We start from the raw sequence: 10,508 nt of genomic DNA, 5'->3' as shown, positions 1-10,508 counted from the left end.
GTCTTTGTATCTAAGACAATTGTGTAGTCTGGAGCGATTTTCTAGGTTAGCTAGCCAGCTATTGTCGTTCTTTTAACGTAACGTTACGTAATCAACACTGCTAGCTAGCCAGCTAGCCCCCGAATAGCAGCACTGTAGAAACTATTACACTCGACGGAACGACTTGATTAGTGTAGTGTCAACAACGTAGCCACTGCCAGCTAGCCTACTCCAGCAGTACTGTATCATTTCAATCATTTTAGTCAATAAGATTCTTGCTACGTAAGCTTAACGTTCTGAACATTCGATAAGTGTAGTCCACTTGTCATTCCAATCTCCTTTGCATTAGCGTAGCCTCTTCTGTAGCCTGTCAACTATGTGTCTATCTATCCCTGTTCTCTCCTCTCTGCACAGACCATACAAACGCTCCACACCGCGTGGCCGCGGCCACCCTAATCTGGTGGTCCCAGCGCGCACGACCCACGTGGAGTTCCAGGTCTCCGGTAGCCTCTGGAACTGCCGATCTGCGGCCAACAAGGCAGAGTTCATCTCAGCCTATGCCTCCCTCCAGTCCCTCAACTTCTTGGCACTGACGGAAACATGGATCACCACAGACAACACTGCTACTCCTACTGCTCTCTCTTCGTCCGCCCACGTGTTCTCGCACACCCCGAGAGCTTCTGGTCAGCGGGGTGGTGGCACCGGGATCCTCATCTCTCCCAAGTGGTCATTCTCTCTTTCTCCCCTTACCCATCTGTCTATCGCCTCCTTTGAATTCCATGCTGTCACAGTTACCAGCCCTTTCAAGCTTAACATCCTTATCATTTATCGCCCTCCAGGTTCCCTCGGAGAGTTCATCAATGAGCTTGATGCCTTGATAAGCTCCTTTCCTGAGGACGGCTCACCTCTCACAGTCCTGGGCGACTTTAACCTCCCCACGTCTACCTTTGACTCATTCCTCTCTGCCTCCTTCTTTCCACTCCTCTCCTCTTTTGACCTCACCCTCTCACCTTCCCCCCTACTCACAAGGCAGGCAATACGCTCGACCTCATCTTTACTAGATGCTGTTCTTCCACTAACCTCATTGCAACTCCCCTCCAAGTCTCTGACCACTACCTTGTATCCTTTTCCCTCTCGCTCTCATCCAACACTTCCCACACTGCCCCTACTCGGATGGTATCGCGCCGTCCCAACCTTCGCTCTCTCTCCCCCGCTACTCTCTCCTCTTCCATCCTATCATCTCTTCCCTCTGCTCATACCTTCTCCAACCTATCTCCTGATTCTGCCTCCTCAACCCTCCTCTCTTCCCTTTCTGCATCCTTTGACTCTCTATGTCCCCTATCCTCCAGGCCGGCTCGGTCCTCCCCTCCCGCTCCGTGGCTCGACGACTCACTGCGAGCTCACAGAACAGTGCTCCGGGCAGCCGAGCGGAAATGGAGGAAAACTCGCCTCCCTGCGGACCTGGCATCCTTTCACTCCCTCCTCTCTACATTTTCCTCCTCTGTCTCTGCTGCTAAAGCCACTTTCTTCCACTCTAAATTCCAAGCATCTGCCTCTAACCCTAGGAAGCTCTTTGCCACCTTCTCCTCCCTCCTGAATCCTCCTCCCCCCTCCTCCCCTCTCTGCAGATGACTTCGTCAACCATTTTGAAAAGAAGGTCGACGACATCCGATCCTCGTTTGCTAAGTCAAACGACACCGCTGGTTCTGCTCACACTGCCCTACCCTGTGCTCTGACCTCTTTCTCCCCTCTCTCTCCAGATGAAATCTCGCTTCTTGTGACGGCCGGCCGCCCAACAACCTGCCCGCTTGACCCTATCCCCTCCTCTCTTCTCCAGACCATTTCCGGAGACCTTCTCCCTTACCTCACCTCGCTCATCAACTCATCCCTGACCGCTGGCTACGTCCCTTCCGTCTTCAAGAGAGCGAGAGTTGCACCCCTTCTGAAAAAACCTACACTCGATCCCTCCGATGTCAACAACTACAGACCAGTATCCCTTCTTTCTTTTCTCTCCAAAACTCTTGAACGTGCCGTCCTTGGCCAGCTCTCCCGCTATCTCTCTCAGAATGACCTTCTTGATCCAAATCAGTCAGGTTTCAAGACTAGTCATTCAACTGAGACTGCTATTCTCTGTATCACGGAGGCGCTCCGCACTGCTAAAGCTAACTCTCTCTCCTCTGCTCTCATCCTTCTAGACCTATCGGCTGCCTTCGACACTGTGAAACATCAGATCCTCCTCTCCACCCTCTCCGAGTTGGGCATCTCCGGTGCGGCCCACGCTTGGATTGCGTCCTACCTGACAGGTCGCTCCTACCAGGTGGCGTGGCGAGAATCTGTCTCCTCGCCACGCGCTCTCACCACTGGTGTCCCCCAGGGCTCTGTTCTAGGCCCTCTCCTATTCTCGCTATACACCAAGTCACTTGGCTCTGTCATAAACTCACATGGTCTCTCCTATCATTGCTATGCAGACGACACACAATTAATCTTCTCCTTTCCCCCTTCTGATGACCAGGTGGCGAATCGCATCTCTGCATGTCTGGCAGACATATCAGTGTGGATGACGGATTACCACCTCAAGCTGAACCTCGGCAAGACGGAGCTGCTCTTCCTCCCGGGGAAGGACTGCCCGTTCCATGATCTCGCCATCACGGTTGACAACTCCATTGTTTCCTCCTCCCAGAGCGCTAAGAACCTTGGCGTGATCCTGGACAACACCCTGTCGTTCTCAACTAACATCAAGGCGGTGGCCCGTTCCTGTAGGTTCATGCTCTACAACATCCGCAGAGTACGCCCCTGCCTCACACAGGAAGCGGCGCAGGTCCTAATCCAGGCACTTGTCATCTCCCGTCTGGATTACTGCAACTCGCTGTTGGCTGGGCTCCCTGCCTGTGCCATTAAACCCCTACAACTCATCCAGAACGCCGCAGCCCGTCTGGTGTTCAACCTTCCCAAGTTCTCTCACGTCACCCCGCTCCTCCGCTCTCTCCACTGGCTTCCAGTTGAAGCTCGCATCCGCTACAAGACCATGGTGCTTGCCTACGGAGCTGTGAGGGGAACGGCACCGCAGTACCTCCAGGCTCTGATCAGGCCCTACACCCAAACAAGGGCACTGCGTTCATCCACCTCTGGCCTGCTCGCCTCCCTACCACTGAGGAAGTACAGTTCCCACTCAGCCCAGTCAAAACTGTTCGCTGCTCTGGCCCCCCAATGGTGGAACAAACTCCCTCACGACGCCAGGACAGCGGAGTCAATCACCACCTTCCGGAGACACCTGAAACCCCACCTCTTCAAGGAATACCTAGGATAGGATAAAGCAATCCTTCTCACCCCCCCCCCCCTTAAATGATTTAGATGCACTATTGTAAAGTGGCTGTTCCACTGATGTCAGAAGGTGAAATCACCAATTTGTAAGTCGCTCTGGATAAGAGCGTCTGCTAAATGACTTAAATGTAATGTAAATGTATATATGTGTGTGTATGTGTGTGTGTGTGTATATATATATAAATATGTGTATATATGTGTATATATATATACCTATATATATATATATATATATATATATATATATATATATATATACACATATATATATATATATATATATATATATATATATATATATATATACAGTGCCTTGCGAAAGTATTCGGCCCCCTTGAACTTTGCGACCTTTTGCCACATTTCAGGCTTCAAACATAAAGATATAAAACTGTATTTTTTTGTGAAGAATCAACAACAAGTGGGACACAATCATGAAGTGGAACGACATTTATTGGATATTTCAAACTTTTTTAACAAATCAAAAACTGACAAATTGGGCGTGCAAAATTAATCAGCCCCTTTACTTTCAGTGCAGCAAACTCTCTCCAGAAGTTCAGTGAGGATCTCTGAATGATCCAATGTTGACCTAAATGACTAATGATGATAAATACAATCCACCTGTGTGTAATCAAGTCTCCGTATAAATGCACCTGCACTGTGATAGTCTCAGAGGTCCGTTAAAAGCGCAGAGAGCATCATGAAGAACAAGGAACACACCAGGCAGGTCCGAGATACTGTTGTGAATAAGTTTAAAGCCAGATTTGGAAACAAAAAGATTTCCCAAGCTTTAAACATCCCAAGGAGCACTGTGCAAGCGATAATATTGAAATGGAAGGAGTATCAGACCACTGCAAATCTACCAAGACCTGGCCGTCCCTCTAAACTTTCAGCTCATACAAGGAGAAGACTGATCAGAGATGCAGCCAAGAGGCCCATGATCACTCTGGATGAACTGCAGAGATCTACAGCTGAGGTGGGAGACTCTGTCCATAGGACAACAATCAGTCGTATATTGCACAAATCTGGCCTTTATGGAAGAGTGGCAAGAAGAAAGCCATTTCTTAAAGATATCCATAAAAAGTGTTGTTTAATGTTTGCCACAAGCCACCTGGGAGACACACCAAACATGAGGAAGAAGGTGCTCTGGTCAGATGAAACCAAAATTGAACGTTTTGGCAACAATGCAAAACGTTATGTTTGGCGTAAAAGCAACACATCACATCACCCTGAACACACCATACCCACTGTCAAACATGGTGGTGGCAGCATCATGGTTTGGGCCTGCTTTTCTTCAGCAGGGACAGGGAAGATGGTTAAAATTGATGGGGAGATGGATGGAGCCAAATACAGGACCATTCTGGAAGAAAACCTGATGGAGTCTGCAAAAGACCTGAGACTGGGACGGAGATTTGTCTTCCAACAAGACAATGATCCAAAACATAAAGCAAAATCTACAATGGAATGGTTCAAAAATAAACATATCCAGGTGTTAGAATGGCCAAGTCAATGTCCAGACCTGAATCCAATCGAGAATCTGTGGAAAGAACTGAAAACTGCTGTTCACAAATGCTCTCCATCCAACCTCACTGAGCTCGAGCTGTTTTGCAAGGAGGAATGGGAAAAAAATTCAGTCTCTCGATGTGCAAAACTGATAGAGACATAACACAAGCGACTTACAGCTGTAATCGCAGCAAAAGGTGGCACGACAAAGTATTAACTTAAGGGGGCTGAATAATTTTGCACGCCCAATTTTTCCGTTTTTGATTTGTTAAAAAAGTTGAAAATATCCAATAAATGTCGTTCCACTTCATGATTGTGTCCCACTTGTTGTTGATTCTTCACAAAATAATACAGTTTTATATTTTTATGTTTGAAGCCTGAAATGTGGCAAAAGGTCGCAAAGTTCAAGGGGGCCGAATACTTTCGCAAGGCACTCTATATATATATTTATATATATATATATATATATATATATATATATATATACTTTAAAAATACGTTTTATCAGAGGTGCAGCACCCTCAGTACCCCTACTTCCCGCAGCTATCAACAGCTTGCAATAATTCTTTATGGAGTCCCTTTGGTCCTTTGCATTAATTAGATTTATTCATGCATGCATATACTGTATACAGATTACATATTAAAACCACTTATAACACAAAAAAATATGCCCTTGGTTAGATGTTTTCCTCCAATAACAAAAAATAGCTCAACTCTAAACCCACTTTGACATTTGAAGCTATATTTGAATTACATGTATAAATGGATATTTCTGACTGTGATTACAATTTGATGTGTACAAACACAAATTCAATATCAGTAGAGCGCCACAAGAAATGATTCACCACTTTCAATTCAGCCAGGGATGGTAAGGCACACAGGATTGTGCAATGTTCTCTATGCCTATTTGGCTGCCTGAGCTGATTCTATACGGATCAGAAAATATAAACGCAACGTGCAACAATTATTATTTTCTTTACTTAGTAACTGTTCATATAATGAAATCAGTCAATTTCAATAAATTCATTCGGCCATAATCTATGGATTTCACATGACTGGGCCAGCTACCCACTGGGTAGCCAGGCCCAGCCAATCCAAATGAGTTTTTCCCGACAAGGGCTTTATTACAGACAGAAATACTCCTCAGTTTCACCAGCTGTCTGGTTGTCTGGTCTCAAGACGATCCCGCAGGTGCAGAAGCCAGATGTGGAGGTCCTGGGGTGCTGTGGTTACACATGGTCTGCTGTTGTGAGGCCAGTTGGACGTACTGCCAAATTCTCTAAAACAACAATGGAGGTGGCTTATAGTAGAGAAATGAACATTCAATTATCTGGCAACAGCTCTGGTGGATATTTCTGCAGTCAGCATGCCAATTGCATGCTCCTTCAAAACTAGATACATCTGTGGCATTGTGTTGTGTGACAAAACAGCACATTTTAGTAGCATTTTATTGTCCCCAGCACAAGATGCACCTGTGTAATGATCATGCTGTTTAATCAGCTTCTTGATATGCCACAACTGTCAGGTGGATGGATTATTTTGGCAAAGAAGAAATGCTCACTAACAGGGATGTAAGCAAATGTCACACCCTGACCTTAGAGAGCCTTTTTATGTCTCTATTTTGGTTTGGTCAGGATGTGATTTGGGTGGGCATTCTATGTTCCATTTTCTATGTTTTGTATTTCTTTGTTTTGGCCGGGTATGGTTCTCAATCAGGGACAGCTGTCTATCGTTGTCTCTGATTGGGAACCATACTTAGGCAGACCTTTTTCCCACCTGTGTTTGTGTGTAGTTAACTTTGTTTGAGGCATTGTGCCATGTAAGATTCACGGTTGTTTTAATTTTTTATAGTAAAAGGAAAATGTACGCTCACAATGCTGCGCTTTGGTCTAGTTCTTTCGACGGCCGTGACAGCAAATGTGTGCACAACATTTGAGAGAAGATTTTTGTGTACATGGAACATTTCTGGGATTTTCTATTTCAGCTCATGAAACATGGGACCAACACTTTACATGTTGTGTTTATATTCAATTTCCCTGCCAGTAAAAGACAAAACAGTAGGAAGGGTAGTGACCTTGGAAATGGGACAGACTTTTCCTGTCTTTGTTACAGATTTTTTGTCTGCTTAGTCTTCTATAATATGACTTTACAATGATAATTGCAGCCCCATGCGGATCGGCACATGCAACCTGTTTGCATCTGCTAGTATTCACAAAATGGTCGAGAATAAACTTAAGTGAAATGGACCTCCCATTTGGATAAGTTTTGGATTGGGAAATTTACGGTACAGTTTGGTGAACATAATTCCCACCTAGATCTAGTCCAAAGTGACATCTCAGGTCCTGCCTGGTAGCTACTTAGCACTGGTGTCTACTTTCCATTGGAATAAATATACTGAACAAAAATATAAACGCAACAAGCAACAATTTCAAAGATTTTGCTGAGTTACAATTCATATAAGGAAATCAGTCAATTTAAATAAATTCATTAGGTCCTAATCTATGGATTTCACATGGCTAGGCCTGGGAGGGCATAGGCCCACCCACTTGAAAGCCAGGCCGACCCACTGGAGAGCCAGGCCCAGCCAATCAGAATGAGTTATTCCCTACAAAAGGGATTTACTACAAACAGAAATACTCCTCAGCAACCCACCTCCTAATCCTGTGGGATAGTCAGATGAGAAGCCAGATATGGAGGTCCTGGGCTGGCGTGGTTACACGTGGCCTGTAGTTGTGAGACAGGTTGGATGTACTGCCAAATTCTCTAAAATGTTGGAGGTGGCATAAGGTAGAGCAAATGACATGAAATTCTCTGCCAACAGCTCTGGCGGACATCCCTGCAGTCAGCATGCCAACTTTACACTCCCTCAAAACTTGAGACATCTGTGGCATAGTGTTATGACAAAACAGCACATTTTAGAGGGGTCATTTATTGTCCCAAGCACAAGGTGCACCTGTGTAATGTGTAATGACCATGATAATAAATCAGCTTCTTGACATGCCACATCTGTCAGTGGGATGGATTATCTTGACAAGGGATAAAATGCTCACTAACAGGGATGTAAAGACATTTGCGTGCAAAATTTGAGAGAAATAAGCTTTTGTGCGTATGAAACATTTCTGGGATCTTTTATTTCAGCTCATGAATTATGGGACCAACACTTTACATGTTGCGCTCAAATTATTTGTTCAGTGTACATAGTTCATTGGGAGAGATCATGAGCAGAGCAAGGAAACAAACCCCCTGATATGTAAACAGAAATAGATTTCCCAGCTGCCACATTCCCACCTGCAATAACAAGTCTTCCTCTGCGCTTCATTCAGTAATAATAATGACACCACTAATGAAGATTGTCATTTGCTGTGTCAGGGATGAACTGAATGACCTTGTCAGTCTTCTGACAGCGTGTAAAGGAACTTGAGCAACTAATTGCTAATTTCACTTGGTTGTGAGATACTTAAGTTACTTTAATCCTCTTGGCCCTTTGGCCCTGGGAGCAAAGGGCATCCACCACCATGACTCTTGACCGAACTCGTTTCTGTGCAAGGGCTTTTGCCTCAAGGAGAAAATAGCAGGAGATTCCATTTTATTGAAGTCTCGTTGGGTACTGCATGGTTGTAACACTCTGTGGTATTGGTCAGGGTAGTTCAGAAAAATATGTACTGAGGTTTGAATTACAGTACAATCTATCTGCACATATGTTTTGTATTTGTGTTATAACTGTCACTCTTCAATTCTCTTTTGGGGTATTACAGGGGTAGTACAGGGAGAGTTCTGATCATATTCTGAACAGCACATCCAAATATGGTTGTGGAATGTAACCACATTTTCATTGATATTTCACATAAATATTCAGAGAAATAATATTGTACACTTCCTTCTGAGTTGAAATTCTACTGTGATCCAACAGGTGGCAGTGATCACTTAACTTTACCGAAAGGGATCTGCCAGGTGAGTGGTTGGTAAATGGGAGGCATTCCATTTCAATTATCTTGACTGTCATGTTATAGTCAGCAAAGCTTCTCCACAACATATTTGTCAGTTGGATTGATGTGAATTAGTTGTGCCAGCAATATGCCCTCTGAGGACATTTATGAACAACATTCGTTTCTCATTACCAGGAAAGGAAATATAGAGCACACATGTTTCCAAAAGAATAACAACACGTGCTGCTGACATAATGATGATCCTTATAGTAAACCATCTACCCTTTTGTCTATCTCTATATTAACTCAATTTTTATTGTAAAGATAATAGGCTGGCTCTTTATTACCTTTCTTAAAACAGCAGGGTCAAGGTTGAACAGGTGGCATTAATGGTTTGATTGCACTGGCATTGATCTTCTGCCTAGTCAAAGGGCTGTGTTTAAACTGTAAGTCACACATGTCAAGCATTTGCATGGGAGAAATTGGACATAAATGGGCAACACATGACTCATTCGCCAAGGCCAACAGCTGCATGGGCTCCAGAGTTATTGGACAACATGATTTGCCTCAAAGCAACTCCTCAAAGCTTTTCAAATGTGGAATTTTTACGTAATCCGAAATAAAGAGACTTACAGGGGATTTGCTGTAAAGAATATTGTGTTCCATGTATTTTCCTTAACTCCTTGTTGTATCATTATTAACTTGACAACTCTTATATTGTCAGCATTAGAAATCAAAACAAGGCTGAGGGTTGCTACTTGGCTCGTATTCCCTCACAGTAAACAGCTCACAGATGTTTTACATTGATATTAACGACCTAAATCTGCCCTCTGTTGAAAAACCGAAGCAAAGAAGGGATTATGTTCTTCTCAACCATATATTAGACAGCAGTACTACCAATCTAATTTAGTTCCAGTGAAGTGAATGTTTTTTGCATAGTGTCATTGGCTGTCTCAAAATATCCTGTCACCATAGCAACTTCAAGTGAGTCCTATATTGCCATATAAAAAGAGATCAATTATTAATGCTGAGAGGTTTGCTTATGTGCTTTGTTCTGAACACAATATTTTTCTTTCCACTGCATTGAAACAATACCTAACTATTTTTCATAACTTGTTTCCTCAACACTGGGCACACACTTGTTGAATCAACATTGTTTCCACATCATTTCAATGACATGACGTTGAACCAACGTGGAATAGGCGTTCAATTGATGTCTGTACCCAGTGGGTCCCTATAAGATGTACAACCATTGCAAAAATTCAAACGACTATAAAAAAATACTCTAAAAGCTATTACAAAAACCATAATTGATTCTACAAAGACCTGCAGATGTGTGACATGCCTATTGAAGGTGAGGAGGCCCCTCTTTTTCATCAATTGTACTTTATTGACCATATAATATAGAATGAAAAAGACATTGCATCTTGCCACCAGTGCCTTAATCTACAGCCAAATGCTCATCCCAAAACCTCCCAGTTCAGCAGGAGGTTTTGGGTCCTACCACTAATGATCTATATATTATATTAGCCGCCAGAGTGTAGTAAAAATGCATAATATATACAACTAAGGCAACATTCAGAAGTCAACTTTGATGGTTTTACTCCAGCTCCTTTTAATGAGGTTTTCACAGTTGAGGTTTTTGAGTCATCAGGGTCTATTGTAAATTATCAATTTACCAGCAGCTATAAATCAAGGCAACAGAGTTATACACCAGATATTTGCACAATACATTATTCATCATTCTGCTAATTCCATTTTCAGATGGAGAGATACTGTCTA

This window comes from Oncorhynchus masou, chromosome 24 (assembly GCF_036934945.1).
Source record: "Oncorhynchus masou masou isolate Uvic2021 chromosome 24, UVic_Omas_1.1, whole genome shotgun sequence".
Lineage (NCBI taxonomy): Eukaryota > Metazoa > Chordata > Actinopteri > Salmoniformes > Salmonidae > Oncorhynchus > Oncorhynchus masou.
This window is presented reverse-complemented; position numbering follows the sequence as displayed.